General features: G+C 39.6%; 1 protein-coding gene and 1 pseudogene across 3 annotated transcripts in view; one reads left to right on the forward strand and one right to left on the reverse strand.

Annotated features, from left to right (window-relative positions):
• Cdk14 (cyclin dependent kinase 14) overlaps positions 1-21,983 on the reverse strand; it is a 472,739-nt gene that overhangs the window by 305,316 nt on the left and 145,440 nt on the right. The window lies entirely within an intron of this gene.
• Positions 7,942-9,531, forward strand: LOC114633159 (annotated as a pseudogene).

Genomic DNA, 21,983 nt, shown 5'->3' on the forward strand with positions numbered 1-21,983 from the left:
CCCGCCCCTCCGGAATTCCACTTCCCTTCGGCCCCTGCCTGGTCCCTGGGACTGGAGCAGACACAGAGTAGGTCTGCTCCTGTCCTGTGGAGAAACTGAATCCTGAGTCATCGAGAAGTCACTACACTCAGAGCAGCTGAAACTGAATTCTGAGTCATCAGGGACCCACTGCACTCAGAGCAGCTGGAGCCACTGCACTCAGAGCAGCTGACACAGAGTTGGTCTGCTCCTGTCCTGTGGAGAAACTGAATCCTGAGTCATCTAGGAGCCACTGCACTCAGAGCAGCTGAAACTGAATCCTGAGTCATCGAGAACCCACTGCACTCAGAGCAGCCGAGGAGCCACTGCACTCAGAACAGAAGGATTACCAGATCCAAGAGGTGGCCTGAGTCCCAGGAGTTCTTCCACCCGGGAGATTAGGGGCATAAGACCACAGAGACCTCTGGACTCCGAGGAGCTCTGCAATAAGCAAGATAACTGGAAATACAGATTCCAATCTTACACAGAGAGGGCAGGTACCACTAGAGTTACCCAGATGGCGAAAGGCAAGCGCAAGAACATAAGCAACAGAAACCAAAGTTTCTTGGCATCATCAGTGCCCAGTTCTCCCAATATAGCAAGCCCTGAACACCCCTTCACACCTGAAAAGCAGGATTCAGAATTAAAATCACTTCTCATGATGATGATAGAGGATTATAAGAAGGAATTAAGTAACTCCCTTAAAGAAATACAGGAGAGTACAAGTAAACAGATAGAAGCCCTTAAAGAGGAATCACAGAAATCCCTTAAAGAAATGCAAGAAAACACAAAGAAGGAATTAAACAAAAACATTCAGGATCTGAAACTGGAAATAGAAACAATAAAGAAAGTTCAAAGGGAGACAACCATGGAGATAGAAAACCTAAGAAAGAGATCAGGAGTCACAGACGCAAGCATCACCAACCGAATACAAGAGATAGAAGAGAGAATCTCAAATGCAGAAGATACGGTGGAAAATATTGACACAGTTGTCAAAGAAAATGAAAAAAGCAAAAAACTCCTAACTCAAAACATCCAGGAAATTCAGGACACAATGAGAAGACCAAACCTAAGGATAATAGGTATAGATGAGAATGAAGATTCCCAACTTAAAGGGCCAGTAAATATCTTCAACAAAATCATTGAGGAAAATTTCCCTAACCTAAAGAACAAGATGCCCATAAACATACAAGAAGCCTACAGAACACCAAATAGACTAGACCAGAAAAGAAATACCTCCCGTCACATAATAATCAAAACATCAGATGCACAAAACAAAGAAAAAAATACTAAAAGCAGTAAGGGAAAAAGGTCAAGTAACATATAAAGGCAGACCTATAAGAATTACACCAGACTTCTCACCAGAGACTATAAAAGCCAGAAGAGCCTGGACGGACATCATACAGACCCTAAGAGAACACAATTGCCAGCCCAGATTACTATACCCAGCAAAACTCTCAATCAATATAGATGGTGAAACCAAGATATTCCATGACAAAACCAAATTTGCACAATATCTTCCCACAAACCCAGCACTTCAAAGGATAATGGATGGAAAACGCCAACACAAGGAGGGAAACTACAACCTAGAAAAAGCAAGGAAGTAATCTTCCAACAACCCCAAAAGAAGATAACTATACAAACATAACTTTACCTCTAATAACAAAAATAACAGGAAGCCACAATCATTTTTCCTTAATATCTCTTAACATCAATGGTCTCAATTCCCCAATAAAAAGACGCAGACTAGCAGACTGGATACACAAACAAGACCCAGAATTTTGCTGCATACAAGAAACACACCTCAGTGACAAAGACAGACACTACCTCAGAATAAAAGGGTGGAAAACAATTTTCCAAGCCAATGGTCCCAAGAAACAAGCTGGAGTAGCCATTCTAATATCAAATAAAATCGACTTCCATCCAAAATTAATCAAAAAAGATAAGGAAGGACACTTCATACTCATCAAAGGAAAAAGCTACCAAGGTGAACTCTCAATTCTGAACATCTATGCCCCAAATGCAAGGGCACCTACATACATAAAAGAAACTTTACTAAAGCTCAAAACACACATTACACCTCACACAATAATAGTGGGGGATTTCAACACCCCACTCTCAGCAATGGACAGATCATGGAAACAGAAACTAAACCGAGACACTTTGACATTAACAGAAGTTATGAACCGAATGGACTTAACAGACATCTATAGAACATTTCATCCTAAAACAAAAGAATATACCTTTTTCTCAGCACTTCATGGTACCTTCTCCAAAATAGACCATATAATTGGTCACAAAACAAGCCTCTACAGATACAAAAAGATTGAAATAATCCCTTGCCTCTTATCAGATCACCATGGAATAAGACTGGTATTTAATAATGACAAAACCAATGGAAAACCCATGTGCACATGGAAACTGAACAACTCTCTACTCAATGATGACTTGGTCAAGGAAGAAATAAAGAAAGAAATTAAAGACTTTTTAGATTTCAATGAAAATGAGGACACATCATACCAAAACTTGTGGGACTCCATGAAGGCAGTGCTAAGAGGAAAACTCATAGCTCTAAGTGCCTACAAAAAGAAACTGGAAAGAGCACACACTAACAAGTTGACTGCACAACTAAAAGCCCTAGAACAAAAAGAAGCAAATACACCCAGGAGGAGTAGAAGGCAGGAAATAATCAAACTCAGGGCTGAAATCAACCAAATAGAAACTGAAAGAACAATACAAAATATCAATAAAACCAGGAGGTGGTTCTTTGAGAAAATCAACAAGATAGATAAACCGTTAGCCAGATTAACCAGAGGGCACAGAGAGAGTATCCAAATTAATAAAATCAGAAATGAAAAGGGAGACATAACAACAGAAACGGAAGAAATTAAAAAAAATCATCAGATCCTACTACAAAGGCCTATACTCAACAAAACTGGAAAACCTGGATGAAATGGACAATTTCCTAGACAGATACCAGGTACCAAAATTAAACCAGGAGCAGATAAACCATCTAAATAGTCCCATAACCCCTAAGGAAATAGCAGCAGTCATTAAAAGTCTCCCCACTAAAAAAAGCCCAGGACCAGATGGTTTTAGTGCTGAATTCTATCAGACCTTCAAGGAAGACCTAATACCAATTCTCTTCAAACTATTCCACAAAATAGAGACAGAAGGAACACTACCCAATTCGTTCTATGAAGCTACAATTACACTCATTCCCAAACCCCACAAGGACCCAACAAAGAAAGAGAACTTCAGACCAATCTCCCTTATGAACATCGATGCAAAAATACTCAATAAAATTCTAGCAAACCGAATCCAAGACCACATCAAAACAATCATCCATCATGATCAAGTAGGTTTTATCCCAGGAATGCAGGGATGGTTCAATATTCGGAAATCCATCAATGTAATCCACTATATAAACAAACTTAAAGAAAAAAACCATATGATTATCTCACTAGATGCTGAGAAAGCATTTGACAAAATTCAACATCCCTTCATGATAAAAGTCTTGGAAAGATCAGGAATTCAAGGCCCCTACCTAAACATAGTAAAAGCAATTTACAGCAAACCAGTAGCCAACATCAAGCTAAATGGAGAGAAACTTGAAGCAATCCCACTAAGATCAGGGACTAGACAAGGCTGCCCACTCTCCCCCTACCTATTCAATATAGTACTGGAAGTCTTAGCCAGAGCAATTAGACAACAAAAAGAAGTCAAAGGGATACAAATAGGAAAGGAAGAAGTCAAAATATCGCTATTTGCAGATGATATGATAGTATACTTAAGTGACCCCCAAACTTCCACCAAAGAACTCCTAAACCTGATAAACAACTTCAGCAAAGTGGCTGGTTATAAAATCAACTCAAACAAATCAGTAGCCTTCCTCTACATGAAAGATAAACAGACTGAAAAAGAAATTAGGGAAATGACACCCTTCACAATAGTTGCAAATAATATAAAATACCTTGGTGTGAATCTAACCAAGCAAGTGAAAGACCTGTATGACAAGAACTTCAAGTCTCTGAAGAAAGAAATTGAAGAAGATCTCAGAAGATGGAAAGATCTCCCATGCTCATGGATTGGCAGGATTAATATAATAAAAATGGCCATCTTGCCAAAAGCAATCTACAGATTCAATGCAATTCCCATTAAAATCCCAACTCAATTCTTCACAGAGTTAGAAAAGGAAATTCTCAAATTCATATGGAATAACAAAAAACCCAGGATAGCGAAAACTATTCTCAACAATAAAAGAACTTCTGGAGGAATTACCATCCCTGACCTCAAGCTGTACTACAGAGCAATAGTGATAAAAACTACCTGGTATTGGTACAGAGACAGGCAGGAAGATCAATGGAATAGAATTGAAGACCCAGAAATGAACCCACACTCCTATGGTCACTTGATCTTTGACAAAGGAGCTAAAACTGTCCAGTGGAAAAAGGACAGCATTTTCAACAAGTGGTGCTGGTTCAACTGGAGGACAACATGTAGAAGAATGAAAATTGATCCATTCTTATCCCCTTGTACAAAGCTCAAATCTAAGTGGATAAAGGACCTCCACATAAAACCAGATACACTGAAACTAATAGAAGAGAAGGTGGGGAAAAGCCTCGAATACTTGGGCACAGGGGAAAAGTTCCTGAACAGAACTCCAATGGCATATGCTCTAAGATCGAGAATTGACAAATGGGACTTCATAAAATTGCAAAGTTTCTGTAAGGCAAAGGACACTGTCAATAGGACAAAACGACAACCAACAAATTGGGAAAAGATCTTTACCAATCCTTCATCTGATAGAGGGCTAATATCCAATATATACAAAGAACTCAAGAAATTAGACTCCAGGCAACCAAATTACCCTATTAAAAAATGGGGTATAGAGCTTAACAAAGAATTTTCAACAGAAGAAACTCGAATGGCCGAGAAGCACCTAAAGAAATGCTCGGCATCCTTAGTCGTCAGGGAAATGCAAATCAAAACAACCCTGAGATTCCATCTCACACCAGTCAGAATGGCTAAGATTAAAAACTCAGGTGATAGTAGATGCTGGCGAGGGTGTGGAGAAAGAGGAACACTCCTCCATTGTTGGTGGGACTGCAAGATGGTGCAACCACTTTGGAAATCAGTGTGGCGGTTCCTCAGAAAATTGGACATAGCATTACCGGAGGATCCAGCTATACCACTCCTAGGCATATACCCAGAAGGTGCTCGAACATATAATAAGGACATATGCTCAACTATGTTCATTGCAGCCTTATTTATAATAGCCAGGAGCTGGAAAGAACCCAGATGTCCTTCAACTGAGGAATGGATTAAAAAAATGTGGTATATTTACACAATGGAGTATTACTCAGCTATTAAAAACAATGAATTTGAGAGGTTCCTAGGTAAATGGATGGAACTAGAAATTATCATACTGAGTGAGGTAAGCCAATCACAAAAGAACACACATGGTATTCACTCACTGATTATTGGATATTAGCCCAGAACCTTAAAATGCCCAAGATGCAACTCACAGGCCACATGAAGTCCATAAAGAAGGAAGACACAGTGGGGGTGATTCGGTCCTTCTTAGAAGGAGCAACAAAATACTCAAGGGAGCAAATATGGAGACAAATCGAGGGACAAAAACTGAAGGAGGGGCCGTCTGAAGACCTTTCCACCTGAGTATCCATCCCATGTGCAGTCACCAAAGGTAGATGCTGATGTGGAAGTCAGGAAGTGCATGCTGATAAGAGCCTGATATGGATGTCTCCTCAGAGGTCTTCAAGAGTCTGACATATTCAGAGGCAGATGCTCACAACTAGCCATTGAAGTGATTATGGGGTTCTCAATGGAGGAGTTAGAGTGAAGACTGAAGGAGCTGAAAGGATTTGTGGCCCCATGAGGAGAGCAACAATACCAACCAACCACAGCTCCCAGGGTCTAAACCACCAGCCTGGGAGCACTTATGGAGGGATCCAGGGCCTTAGCTGAATATATAAGAGTGGAGGGCCCTGCTGGGCACAGGTGGAAGATGAGATCCTTGACCTCATGAAGGCTGGACGCCCCAGGGGGTGGGAGTTTTGAGGGTGGGGAGGTGGGAGTGGGGGGGTAGATAGAGGTTACATCCACAAAGAAGAAGGAGGAGGTGTGAGGGGATTGGGGGTTCCTGGGTGGGTGGGGGATGGGGTAAGGGGACAACATATGAAATGTAAATAAAACATCCAATAAAAAAATTAAAAAAAAAAAAAAAGTAGAGTAAACACAGACCTAAAAGTGGCAAGTATTAAGTCGTATCTGGAGTTAGACTGGCTTGTTCTGATTCATCGTAGAGTGAACTAAGTGACAATAGCAGATTTTCCAGACTACGTGGACTGCAGTTTCTTCCTTGGTAGAATGTGGAAAATGTGTTACTTCAAATCTCTTCTAAGATTTATTTAACGATAAAGAAATATGTAAGAGCACTCACTGGGCACATACTGCGTTGATATAGATTCCAAACGCTCTAAATGTACTTAGTCATCCACATTTTTCTATTTTCATAGAAATAAACTGATGTCAAAACTTTACCTTTATTCCATGACTCTAACTACAAAGAAAAAAAAAAGAAATAACAAGAGAAGATATCCAGAGAAGTGAAACTGATACTTTAACAAATCACACTACTATTGATGTCAAAAAGGCCAAGGAGTGCAGCCATACACTAGGGTTCCTTGGCCTCTCTGCTACTTAGACACCCATAAATACAAAGACAGCAGAAATATCTGAGTATGGTTTCCATATGGTCTAAACCAAAGTACATTGAAGCTGACAACTAAAAGAGCTATTCAGATCTGCAAACTGACAGAACCAGAAAGGGAAGACCAATCATCTGAGACTTTTGGCAGAAAGTTCAACTGGCAGAAACAGGCCTCAAATTTTTCCATCAAGAATATACTTCAAGGGTTTCCTTAATCATTTCTCCCCCTTTCCACTCACTCCTTCATTCTAGCATCTCTCTATATTCCTTCCCCATTTGCTTTAAAGATAAGATGATCCAAATGCCTCCCCTCTCAGTCTCCTGAATCAACAACTCCCCATCTTCCTTCTTCATCCCTCACAACAGTGGCTTTCATTCTCCATTGTGTCGCTGCTGCTGCTGCTGCTGCTGCTGCTGCTGCTGCTGCTGCTGCTTTGTTTTCCAATCTCAATCTCCATTCCACTAGTCCCCTACACATTAAAAACAATTTTTTCCTAATGACAAACCGTCCTGGAATCTTTTCAGATTGCCTCTGAAAATACGCTTTCTTTGAATCATAGCCCACTCCTGCCCACTCACTTATGCCCCTTCTATTCTCCTCTTTTGCTACATATCCTCCTGTTCCCTGCTTCTCTCTTTGCTACTCTGTTACTTCATCCTTTATAGTCCATTTGGAAATTAAACACTATTTTAATTTGATAATATATTATGCTTTCAAGTTGGTCATACGACCAGAGTTAGAACTCTCTGGAGTTTAGCATTGAAACTTTCTAAGATCAGGAAGTTAATTTGTTATTTGTTGTTGGCTTTGTTTTGTTTTTCTATTTTAAGTGTCACTGTCTGGCCCATCCTTTCTCAATGGGAATTCTGATTCCTAAAGAATCCCAGTAGGCTTCATTTGTAGCACTACTTACTTGCTTTCTCAGTATCTCAATTTTCTTGTGCTTCTCCTGAGAGGTTTGATCAGACAGACAACAGAAGCCTCTGCTTCCTCTTCTACATCCTCAGGGACTTCTAATTTTTAGCCCACTATACAGATTCTGATTTCCATGCTGCTTCAAAAGTCACTCACTAGTCAAAACCATCAGACCAATTAGAACAACTTCTATGGTATTCTCCACTGGGTTACAACAGGGCTTACAACTATTAACCAAAGTGCCTAATGTTTACAGTTTCCTTCAACTCCGACAATGCTTTCAGATCCGGAAGGTCAGGGATTTAAATCCCTGAAAACAGAAATCCCAAAGTGGCCATTCTAAACTTGAGGCAGACTCAGCTTTTATCACTTGAAAGGAGTTGTTATGCAGGGAAATGTCTTTTTCCTTGGAATGCTAGAAAGAATGAACATATTTGTTCATGAATCAAACATAAAGAAATGACAAATGTCTTATGCTTGCGATCTTCAAACAATTTCCTGTCTGTCTGAGACTTTTTAAGTGCAAATATTTTGTTGGTTCAAAGCCAATGAGCTCATCTCATGTTTCCCATTTTCAAATCTCAGACAGAGACAGATCATTCCCATGGCTTCAGGAAATGACCACAGACACAAGTTTCGAGATGAACTTCTCTGGCAACCCACCCACACTTAGGAGAAAGGTCCCTCCCACTTCCAACGCTCCACTCCTCTCTCATCTTCTGCTCTGCTATGATCCTCTCTACTTTAAACTCGCTGATAAATCGATGCCTATAATACAATCCTACCATCAGTATTTAATGTAGATATTAATATTAGAAACTTCAAGGGCTTCTTGTCTTTGCATCACTATTCCTAACAGCATATACTTCTGGGATTTTTTTTTTGAGTTTGTGCTAAATAAATAGTAACCATTTGATTAATTTCATTGATGTTTTGCCTTGTCAGCTATGGATACAAATAATTTCACCTAATTTCACCCAAGCCTCGATTTACTCATGAATTCATGCTTCAATTGTCCAGCATTGAAGCTATCTTTAATTATTCTGGAGACATCATTAAGTTAGGAATAGGAAGTTATATGAAAGGTCACTTGAATTTTAGGCTGATCATTTTTCACAAAAGCAATGAAGTGAGTCTATAGACCTCATACAATAAAAATTTTCAAGCTAACTGACAAGTTTTAAACACTGAATTAAATAGTCAGTGATGATCATATGTAATTCAAAACACTTCCACAGGGTCACCGAATGACCTGACTCTACACCATACAGAGAAACCAGAGCATGAAGACATCTGTGAATATGGTCCTTATTCCTGCCCTTGTCCTGGTGCCTCCTGCAAGTGGCAGGGATCCCTGGAAGCCATGATGTCCCATCTCATGCATGCTCACAATAGAATCACTACCCTTCAGGGAGAGGACATAGTCTTCCTGGCTACAGACATTAACCTACCGGGGGCTGTGGACTGGGTGATGATGCAGTCCTGTTTTGGCCACCACTTCATGCTGGTACTTGAGAAGCAAGAGAAGTACGAAGGTCACCAGCAGTTCTTTGACATCGTCCTCCTTATCGGCACACAAAAGCAAGCTGAGAACTTTGCCTACAGACTGGAGTTGAACGGAACGGGAGGAGACTGACCTGGGAGGCCACACCCCGGTCCATTCACGATGGTGTGGCTGCAGCCATCATGAACAGTGACTGCCTTGTTTTTGACACTGCCATAGCACATCTCTTTGCAGATAATGAGAACCTTGGAATCAATGTCACGATATCTACATGCTGTCAGTGAGGCTCCAGGAGGCTTTCCTAACCCTGGGAAGTTATTTGGGCATAGCCCTCTATGTTTAATAAAGATTTTTTAACAGAAAAAAATGCTTTTGAATATTCGATTTTATCCTAGAACAAACTACTTTAGTCCAACTTTAAGAGAAAAATAGTCTAGCGATGTTTTAGAAGCACAAAGCAATATACAAGTAAGATTATCATATATTTTTCATGCAAATGAAGACAATATTCATAGTAAAAAAGAAATGATGACTACTAGTGACCAAAGACAATATATGTAAACCAGGACTCTAGCCAGAAAGTCAGGAAACAAGGTCCACTTCCAAACAAGGCATCTTAGCTAGACAGAATCCTCACTCCTCTACACAGAGCATCCAGCCCTAATGGAACTAATCCCAAAAGATACATGCTCAGAAAAGATAACTGAGCAAGGGAAGAGGCGAAAGCTTGAATCAGATCAGAATAAACCCTAAGTCCACGTGAGGCTTTTAAACATGTCCCCAAAGCTATTTTCATGCTGCCCATGGAGAGGTGTAGCCTATGTGTGCTACCCTTGAATCTGTTGTCTTTAAACACTTGATCAATAATCAACAGACTAGGTAAACAGAGCACTGAACCCGAAGGAATCACACGTTAAATTATCGGCCAATCCCAGTCCATACATCTTAACAGTGCTGTTCAAATGCTCACTGATGTTTCCATCCACTTGAGGTATGAATACGGACAAAAGACAAGATCAGCCGCATCAGGGAGCTTCGCTGACCTCTGAGAGCTCCAGCACGTCTCACCTCTCATTGTGGTACAGTTTTGTTTTTTGACACATAGACATTTCTTGGGGATTTGGTCCTCTTATCATTACATAATGACCCCCCTCATCCCTGAAGATCTTCTCAATTAACAGAAATCTCTGTTTAGTATGAAATTAACATGCCTACTTCATCTTTCTGTTATTTGTTAATATGCTAAATCTTTGCTGTCCATTCATTTTAATGTGAACCTCTGCATTTAGAAGATTTCTCATTGACAACAGAGAGCTGATTTTACCCATTAAGAGTCTTCTAATTGGTTCATTTGACCACTTACAATGAGTTATTTTGATATAGTTTTATGAATGTCTGTAACTTGTGTTCCTCTGTTGTATTTGTCCTGCTTTCCTGATATTGCACTTGTTCTGATTTTAAATGAGAATATTATATGACTCTGTTTCTCACTTTCTCACACCTTATGCTTTCTTAAATTTTTATAATGGCTGTTCTAAAGTTCATAATATGTGGTTTTAACTAACCTAAGGCCACTTTTCTATAACTGGCTCACATCATATATTGCACACAAACATCATTTCAGAGAATTCTCAAGGGCAACCTCCTACTCCTTTGTAAGACTGATACCATTCATTCCACTTCTTTATTACTGTTCAAGGATCCTCCATTTACGGATTCAGTGGCTGTGCTGTAGGTAAGCAGATGTTGGTTACAAATATCTAGACCCACACATCTCTCCAGAGATTAGGATGGTGGCTTGTCCCTCACGGCCCAGTTCTCAGTTCTCTGGGAGATTACAGAAAAGTCACTCATCTCTAGTTTGCATGTTCTTCTGTGTAAGGGCAGAAGTGAGAATATCTAAGCTCTTTACATGGAAGCATTGATATCCTCAGTCTCTAAACGTCCAGAAATGCTTACTGTCCTAATAGGAAGCCCAAACCGTGCAAAGAACAGCACGAGCTTTCAGCCATGTATTGGGAGCCCCTCTAATCCCAGTCAAACTGCAAAAAAATCAATGCACGGGGACCAGAAATAAACTTTTTATACCCAGCTCTTTACCAACTGCAGGCATGTGAGCAAAATGAGTAAGAGGTAGATGATTGATTCTGAGCAGGGGTTTAAGCACACATTTCCAAGGATAACCTTTAAGGTACTTTCTTAACCCACCCTGTACCACCCTGAGGCCCTAGTCACATGCCTTTCTCTGAGTGTGCAGAGCATGCGCAGGCTACCATTTTACTGAGGACTCTTCTACTTTGAGGCCTAATTTGGAAGACATTTCTCCCTACTAATTACCTGGCTGGTAAAACAAAACAAAACTAGTCTACTAGAAACACAAATGACCCTTCCTGAGTAAGTTCCTAATGTCTTCCCATCTAAAGTATATCTGCCCCACATCACTCTTTCTCATTGCTTCAATTTCACACTATTTCATACTATTTGCAAGTGTATAGTCTCAAACTACTGATTTAGTTAATTCCTACTTCTCCCATTAGATAACAGGCTCTGAAATGAAGACATGGGTTTCGTACATTCCTTCTCCAGTGCACACAGTGAACACTAAGTGCTTAGTCAGAAACTCAGAAGAATGGGCTCTTTTTGACAGGCGCTGTCTGTGCACCTCACAGGTTAGACCAGGATTGGTCAATCCCAGTACTAGTGACAGTTTATCCAACTACTTCTTAATTGCAGGAGACGGTCTGGTTAATTTAGAGAATATATCTTGGCAATGTCTGTGGCCACTACCATATCCCAAGCAATGAAAACCAAAAAAAGCTCCCAGACCCTATCGAATGTACTGTGGCAGACTGGTGAGACCCACTGGCTCCCAGAGTACGGTGCTGCCACCTAGCATCTTGATTCAAATCTAAGGATGCCAACAGTAGCAAAGCAACTCGGGACACCGTACTCTAACCTGAAGCAAGTAGCTTCATTCCCTCCCCTTCTCAAACATGCCCTAAACAGGACCCCTCACACTATGAAATGTGACCATTTCAATAACTGAGATTTTCCATATTTAATCTTCCAAAGAGAATGAACTAACTCTGACATCATCATATTATTGTGGGGAGGATGTCTCAGTCAAAGGATCAAAGAACTCAATCAAAGGGGCTAGCAGAGGCCACTGCACGTAAGCCCTGTCTGATAGAGAGTTGCTCCAGTATGTGCCATTCTAATAACTGAAATCATGCTTCTTGCTTAAACAATAACCTTATTGCCCCTTTTGTCAAAAAGATTAGGCACTGTTTGTTTTATCTGCTGCAAGCTAAATGAAACCAGCTGTACCAATGAACCAAACTCTAATGTCTGCATTCTTCTTGCAAAGGAAATCGGGGCTGGAATCTGCTATTCGAGTAAGCTTCAATGCTTCAAAAAAATAAAATAAAATTAGCAGTAGAGAGTGGGTAGACTATTATCCCCCATGGAATAGATAAGGATAAGATCCCTGTTTTTCAACTTTCCCCTCTACACAAAGAACACTGAAAATCATGTGACAAACCTCATTCATTACATAGCTACTCTATAAAAATCTTATCTCTCCTATTGTATGTTGTTACACCATATGATGTGCTTTAAACTACAAAGCACACTGTTGCCTGCTCTACTGGCATTTTCATATCCTACAACTAATCATGTTGGTCTGAGTTAGACCTTTTAAGCAAAATGTAAACAGCTTAAACCCACAGCCCACAAATCTAAAAGGCACTGCATCAGCCCTAATGAGAAACAGACAGAGCCGGGTGGTGGTAGTGAACATCTTTAATGCCAGCACTCTGGAGGCAGAGGCAGGAGGATCTCTGTGAGTTCAAGGTCGTTCTTGTCTAAAAAGTGGGTTCCAGGACAACCAGGGATGGACACACAAAGACCAGGAGACTGGCAGTGAGCAGGATGTAAAGTGAATAAGTAAAAAAATAATATTAGATTAAATTTTTAAAAATCTAAGGAGGTGGGGGAAACAAAGAAGGAGACAAGAGACACAGAAAGAGAGAATCGACTGTTGACCTCTTAGGATAATATATGTATTAAAAGTTAAAGTTGAAACTCCAATAAACCTGGAATCCAGAGTTTTCCATCTGGGATTTCTGACTTTTATAATCCTTCCAACTCCTCCTGATAGTGTTTCAGTGGAGTTGACCTTGAGGGCAAGCAGGAGGAGGCACATCTGTAACCTCACCCACTCTGGAAAGGTGGTCCAGTGCTGCTGCCGTTGTCCTCACTGTGCTTGTTTTAATTAAAAGCATTCCTTCCCCCGTTTCTCCCTTGGGCTTTGAAGAGCTCTTTGAAATGCATTTAGTACATATCAGTCTGAGTTTGGCTACCCTTTCAATTTATGAGGTCGTTTAATTTCAAGTTCAATTATTCAGCACAAATTGGTAGAATGAAATGCTAAAGAAGAGTGGCACTTTCAATCACATAAATCTCATGTTACATAAAGTGAGCAAATTCCTCCATTGTTCCTATTGACCTCCCAGATAACAATTTACTGCTGGCACAAACCAGTGTGGGCAGGTTGGTCAGATGCGGCTTAGCAGGCTCCTGAGGCATAAGGCCTTAGCTTCTTCACCTCCACAGAAACTAGAGATAAGCTGAGAAAATAACTGCTGATTACGACCATCTGTGGGGTGACCTAGACAGATGAGCCCTAAACTCTGGTTCCAGAGATGAAACAAAGAGCCTGTTGTTCAGCTCTGAGTGACACACAGAGTCTGAGGAAACCAGAAGCGGGGAAAGTCTTACCCATTTACTGCCCTGCTAACTCAGCTGCAAAGAGCAAAGGTTTATAATTTCACCATGCGTGTGGGTCCCCACATTTGAGCTTAAGGAAAGCTCAAGTTTGTTGAAGCAGCAGCAAAGAAAATATGGGTCTGCATATCTCATGTTGTGAGCTGACCCAGTGGGACGTCTTAGCTCTATTTATAATAACCAGGCAGGCATGGATACCTACACGGAAGCAAACCACAAAGCCTTCCAAACTATATTGCTTAAAGCCAATGCCATTTCAATACTCAATTACTTTTCCTTCATCAAAATTTGCACAATATCAGACTGAATCCATTTACTTATACTTTGAAAACTTCAGGGTCCAACAAATTTAGGTTTGTTATCAAAAAACTAAAATCTTGTATTTTCTCGAGGGAACTGAAGCTCTAAAAGGAAGACATGAAGTATCCCACAAGCAACACAATGATGAGGCAGACTTGACTTACCAGGACTAAAGAGATGGCTTCACATTTCAAATTCTGCAGTCCATCCTTTCTTTATTTCTTGTTTTGAAATACTATACCAGTTTACCTGGACTTGTCTTACCATATGCTTGTTTATATAGTACAGAGAAATCCTACCTTATATAGAACAACTTATGTGCCTATACCATCTCCCTTAAAGATTAGTCTCATCCTGAAGCCCCTGGTTACTGAACAAAAGCCGAATTGCCAAGTATGATATACCTCCTTATGAGTTGTTGGACAGAAAGGCCCCAGAAGCTGCAAATTCATACAGACTCTTGTCATTTTTCTCAGTCACACATTTTAAGATGATAAGACTCAATTGTTGAAAAAGATGACACACCTTGGCTGCATCACAGCGGAATCAAGCTGGAACTGAGCCAGTTTTGTCCTTAAAGGTATCAACTGCCTTACACAGCAGCTATGAACCCTAGGAACTATGATACCTACCTGCCAGGCAAGATGTATTCACTTGGTAGAGTAGCAGTATGCCAGTTAAGGGATTAACAAGTTGCTTTAACTAAGTTTGAGGCAAATTCCACATACATAAACCCAGTCAAAATCCAATGGCTGGGAAGCCATAGGACCTAGGAAAAGTACTTAATACCATTGTTGAGCTAAACTGACAGCATCAAACTGCCTTCTTAATCAATATTTATCTTCATACACATAGACAAATATTCCTCTGAGCAACCATCAGAGAAGTCTCTCTCTAGTGAGCAATCATGGATGCAGACTCATAGCTGCTAAGGATGAAGGATGTTTGAATGCTCGTCCTAAACAAGGCATTTATGCCATCCACTCCAAGTTTTAAGGAATACTGCACAAGTGGGGTGGGAGAATGTAAGAGCAGGAAAGTAGAGTGAGTAGCTGATAAAACGATGTCTTTATTTGGGCAAGATCAATCTCAAACTTACAGCAACTAGGATGTCTGTACTGAATCTGCACAAGAATGAGTCTGTCAACGGCCACTTATGGACAGAGGGGGGCATTGTCTCTACTTCCAACTCTGGTAGATAGTTTCAAGGGGAGAGGGAGTCACTGCATTCAGTTGTATACTCACTTTTGACCTGTACCAGTCACTAATGGATAGTTCTAATGGTCACACAGATAGCCTTGGTTAAACCAAACTACTTACAAAACAAAATCTAAAGTAAGGGACTGGTAGAAGGAAGAAGGGTAGCATAGGAAATCAAGGGGAGGGGAGATGTCTGTGGAGATGATAATGAGAATATATTATACACATCCAAGAACTGTGGTGATGCTAGTGGTAATGGTGGTGGCAGTGATAATGATGACATGGATGATGATGATGATGATAACAATGATGATAACAATGATGATGATGGTAAGTGTAGCTCTTACCCCTCACCAAAGAACTTCCCTTTGTAGACAACATGTAGAGATGATCAGAAAACCACAACAAATCAAAACGCAGACTAGGGGACTCTAGTCGTAACTGATAAATTGCCAATACAACTCCTACACCTTTGGCTCAGGAATCGAGAAAAGAGGTAAAAAGATTGTAGGAGCCAGAGCCAGAGGAACAGGGACCCCACTGTGAGATCCTGCCTCCTAGTATGTGAGAGAAGCTACACTCATGAAGTTTTAGCAACATGACTTCTTAAATGTGTACTAAACAGGGATGTCACTAGTGAACACGATCTCATGGAAGGAGGAAATCCCGAGAGGCCTCAACCCCAGACAAAGAACGACAGGCAACTACAGAGTGCTGAGAGGGAGAAATGTTCTTCTCTAGAAAGATCCCCCTAATTGATTATCCAATACAGAATGGTCAGTCCTGAATGGTCCGTCAGTTACATACAAGTAACATTATATGGGCGTGTGTGTGTGTGTGTGTGTGTGTGTGTGAATACACATACACACATGTAACAACAACTTTAAAAGAGAGTAACAAGGGTACCTGGAGGGCTTAGGAGTGAAGGAGTAGAAGAGGAAATGGTGGAGTCACGTTACAATCCTTAAAAATGCAAATTAATTCTGAAAAGTTAAATGCTCCAAGTATGGGCAAGATAAACAAATAAAACTTGAGCAAATATCAAAGAGAGGGAAAAAAGACACACTGCAGCCAATCACTCCTCAGAAGTCAATCAGGCTGCACTGCAGCCAATCACTCCTCAGAAGTCAATCAGGCTGCACTGCAGCCAATCACTCCTCAGAAGTCAATCAGGCAGCCTCCTACAAAGGATCTCAATGAACAACATTTGTGTCTCTACAAGAATGAGAGACCAGAACCCAACAATAACAACATCATCATCATCATCAACAACAACAAAAACCTCTCTCTATTCCTCCATAAGTTTCTGAATCACAGATTACCATGATCCCAACATTAAGATATATACTCCCCCTCCCCCTACAGTCCATGAAGGCTTTTTATTTACATTTTACACCTCTAGAAAAAGAATCTCAGGATTTCCCCCTCATCTTGCTTCTTCCTGGTACGTGATGCTAGCTGAGGTCGGGAGAACAATGTAGCCAAACTAATGGAAAGGGATCCGATTCTTCTGCCATTTCTCTAGGTCTCTGAGTTGCACAGCAAATCTAGGGCCAGTCACTCCACACTTTTCCAAGCTTCCTGTGAGGTTCACAATGATTTTTCCAGCTCTGTGGTCATCAATGATCTCAAAGTCACCACTAATGTAACAACCATGCTACATCATCACAGTTAGGAACCAAATGATGACTTTGGAGCACAGCCTGATGAGAACCTGGCGTTTGCCCCTCTTCTCAGCATCTTGTTGATGCTCTTGAGAACATCTGCCAGGACATTCATGCACACCATGGGGTTGCAGCGGGAAGATGACAGAAAAAGGAAGATATGCAATTTTAATAAGAGGGTATCATATATCTCAATGTTGAGAAAAATATGCTTTGTTTACATTGTGAGTAAAAGAGCAAGAATTAAGGGGTAACTAACATATGTCACAGGTACTGAAAGAAGACTGCTGTGAGTGCAAGGTTAAACTGGGAGTTTCGAAATGAATAACTCTTAAGGATTTACTTATTTAAACACAAGAATACGTGCTTACATTGTAACCAGACTACAGAAAGAGACATTATATAACAACATGGTCTTGAGAGTTGAGTAGATGGGTCATTTATTAAAATGTCTGGTATAAGAGCATGACAATTTGGGTTTGGATCCCCAGCACCAAAAATGGAGTCGACAATATGAAGACAGATGATCCCACTTGCTGGCCAAAATTACATACTAAATGGCAGGCTTCAGGTTCAGCATGAGAGCCAGTCTCAAAATGAAGGTGGGTAGCAATAGAGGAAAATGTTTCTGGCCTACACATGTACATGTGTGAGACACACATATGGTGTATGTGTGTGTGTATGTGTCTGTCTGTCTGTCTGTCTGTCAGAGAGAAAGAATGTGTATATGCAGACACAGAGAAAATGTGTACGAAACAAAACTATAGATGTCAAAGAACCATCAGGATAAAAGAAAGTCATTAAAAAGGACATTAATCCCATATAAAATAGACTTGATCCAAAGAGAAAACTGAAGAGAGCACAAGCACAACGTTCTACTGAACACTGTGAAGATTTGGTTGGGATGAATCTACAACTGAGGAACCCCAAAACCACCATCACCACCCTTCAAAAGGCAAGAAAGAGGAATGGAACAGAATCTCCCTTAAAAGTTCTTGAAAGGCACAAACTGTCCTTTTCTTGACCTTTAACCTCCAGTCCAGAGCTGTAACACAACAAAATCCTGATATTTAAGCCACTAACTTTGTGGCTCTTTGCTTGGCCAGCCCTGGCCAGCAACTACCCTGAGGTTGGTGGTGAAATCTAAACATGACGTGTAGAAATCAATACCATGAATATGTGTGTAAAATCCTCACAGAGAAACACAGACATCTCTGAGTTCAAGCAGCTCGTATGCAAAAGAATGAGAGACTGAGAATGTTTAGGGAAAAAAAAGTTAAATGTAGAGACAGAGAGGCAGGGATGCTGATGCTTATGAGGTAATGCGGAAGAGTACAGAGACGGGTCATTGGTGTTTAGAAGGCTCCTTTAATCATGTAGCACTCTGAGGACACCCAAACTCAACTCTCACATTCTGCTGTGAGACAAGTATGTAGCTATTATCTTATCCAGAACCTACTCCCAAAAGGAGTGGAGCCCAAACAGCCCTTCATCTCTTAAGTCAGGTGAGTGGGTAAAGCTTTTCATCTCCTGTTGGAGGAAATTAAATTCTACAGCTGGCTTGAGAGTTGTCAAGAAATGCTGACAAGATCCATTTAAAACTACTGGGATGAAAACTATCAACTGTCCAGAATCATTTTTCATATAGACTAAAGGTGCTGGTAACTCTTTCTTTTAGTCAGGAATACTAGATGGAAATATATTCAACACATGCTAAGATTTAGAAATACATCTTCATGCTAACCTCTTACTAGACTTATTAACGTGCACTTGAGCTGAATGCATTTTTTTGTGGACAGGCAGTTCTAAGTGCTTGTTTCCTTGTCATCAAATAGTACGTTTGATTTTGTTTGAGTCCCAACTGAAACAAGTCAGGAGGAAGGGACATCTGGATTATTCAATAAGGACCAAACCTTCCCAAGGCATTAAAGCAAGTATAATAAGAATTAATGGTGTAGCAATAAGGGGGAAAAAGTCTCACAGCCAAAAAAGACATAAGATAAACAGGTATTGCTACTGACCACCTGTGTGACCCCACAAAGGTGATGACACGCTATGAACCAAGATTGCTGACTCGTGAAAGATGGCTTTGCCGGCAAATACTGTGTGGGACACTGTGAGAGGTAAACAGAGCAAAGAGAAGTACTGTGGTTTGTACTAAGTAATTACTTTCTCATGGCTAGTCAGCATCAGAGTGCTAACCTTAAATGTACAAGTACATTCTATATAATGAATATTACCAATTTTCTTTAGGAAAGAATAAGAACCTTGGGATACAACCCTGTAAACATTAACTTCACTGCACAGAGCATTATTTTAATCTTCCATGTTCCCAAGCTGTTTAAGTCATTAATGGTAAAGCTTTCTGGCTCTTTTTTTTTTCTATTTCCCATCTTGTTCACTCAATATTGAAAAAATAAGCCCTTTAACAGTTCTCAAAGTTAGCGCAATTAATTACCTTTAACAGTATATTTCTATATTTCTTTACCTGCATAATCTTTATGAGGAATATTTAATCTTAACTTAAAAACCTTCAGCAGAACATGAGCATATACACACATAACATGCACATGCACACACATTTATTCAAATTAGACCTAAAAGAAAGTTTTCCAGTATGTTTTCTCTATTAATTCCTACCACAGATTTTATAAAGATGTTATATAGCAGGGATGGCTTACTAAATTATTTTTAATATCATTTGGTAAAGTTATTAAGGTGAAAAAAGGCATTTGCCTTGGCTTGTTCCTAAAAGAGAAGCTTCCTACAAGTTTCTTGTCATTGAAAATAGCTTCTTCTTCACCTTCAGAGATAGAGAATGTGAGGGAAGGGAGGCTCAGAAATATGTATGAAGAGGTTTGTTTTTAAAGACCAAGTCTGGGAAAATTTATGATATACCAAATTGAGAAAACTACAAAAAAAAAAAGATAATTTTCTCAAATTACACTACGTATAAAAGTTAAATCAACATCAAACAGACCTATAAGCCCCAGTAAAATAGAAGCAACCAATAAAACTCTCCCAACCCCCCCCCCAAAAAAAGATGGTTTTGGTAGAGATTTCTACTAGACATTCAAAGAGCTAATGCCAATACTCTTCAAATTATGCCACAACATAGAAACATAGTCCAGTTCATTTTATGAGGCCACAGTCACTCTGAATCCTAAATCACATAAACACCCAACAAAGAAAGAGAATTATGAACATAGAAACAAAAATTTTCAAAAAATACATGAAAGCCAAATCCAAGAAAACAACAAAACATCATCTACCATAATCAAGTATGCCTCAGGGGTGCAGGTATGGCTCAGCATATATAGATCAATAAATGTAATCAGCAATATAAATAAACCAAAAGAAAAAAATGATCATTTCCTTAGATGCAGAGAAGACTGGAAAAAAAAATTCAACACCCTTCATCATAAAAGTCCTGGAAACATTAGAGATACAAGGGACAAACCTCAACATAATAAAAGCACTTTATGGCAATCCCATAGCCAACATCAAGTTATGGAGAGAGACTCAGCAATTCTCTTAAAATCAGGAAAAAACAACGCTATCCACTTTCTCCATCCATACTTATTGAATAAAGAACTGAAGGAGATCAAGGGGAAACAAATTGGAATGGAAAAAAATTAAGTTATCTCTATTTGCAGATGATATAATAGTAAATAGAACTGACCCTAAAAACTCCAATGGGAAACTCTTAAGGTGATAAACACATTTAGCAAAGTATTTAGATACAAAATTAACTCACAAAAGTCAGTAGCCTTCCTATATACAAATGACAAATGAACTGAGAAAGAAATCATAAAAACATATCTTTCACAATAGCATAAAAATATCTTCAGGTAACCCTAACCAAGCAAGTAAAAGAACTCTTTGAAAAAAATTTCAAATCATTGAAGACAATGGAGAACATACCAGAAACTGAAAAGATCTCACATGTTCATTAATTGCTAGGATTAATATAGTAAAAATGGACATCCTACTAAAAGCAATCTATAGATTCATTGCAATCCCATCAGAAATAAAACAAAATTCCTGATTTTAAGTTGTAGTATAGAGCTAAAGTAATTTTAAAAAAAAAAATCATGGAACTCGCACAAAAACAGGCACATTCATCATTGGATTGGATTTGAAGACTCAGACATAAATCTACAAACCTATGGGCACCTGACTTTTTATTAGGAAGCCAGAAAGACACTGAAAAACGACAGACTCTTCACAAAACTGTGCTTTTCAAACAAGATGTCTGCATGCAGAATAATCCAAATAGACCTATATTCATCGCCCTGCACAAAACTCAACTCCAAATGGATCAGAGAGCTTAGCATGCGCCCACATACACTGAATCAGATAGAAGAAAATGTGATAGCCTCAAACTCATTAGCACAGGAAAAGGCTTCTGAACAGAAAACCATTAGCACAGGCACTAAGAAGATCAACAATTAAATGAGAGGCCATGAAATTGAAAATCTTCTATAAGGCAAAGGATACCAAAATTCAGTATTCTACAGAATGTGAAAAGATTTTTACCAGCTACACATCGGATAGAGGGCTAAAATCCAAAATAAAAGAATCAAAAAACTAGATATTAAGAAAACAACCAAAATTTAAAAATGGAGCACAGATCTAAACAGAATTATCTTAAGCAAAATGTAAATGGCTGAGAAACTCTTGAAGACATGTTTAACATCCTTAGCCATTGGGAAACTGCAAATTAAAACTACTTTCAGATTTCATCTTGGCTACAAACAACAATACAAGTGACAGTTCACTAACACAGCAAGAATATTGGATAAGAGGAACACTCATCCATTGCTGGTGGCAGTGAAAATGTGTACAGCCGCTATGCAAATC

This window comes from Grammomys surdaster, unplaced genomic scaffold (assembly GCF_004785775.1).
Source record: "Grammomys surdaster isolate TR1022 unplaced genomic scaffold, NIH_TR_1.0 543, whole genome shotgun sequence".
NCBI classification, from domain to species: Eukaryota; Metazoa; Chordata; class Mammalia; order Rodentia; family Muridae; genus Grammomys; species Grammomys surdaster.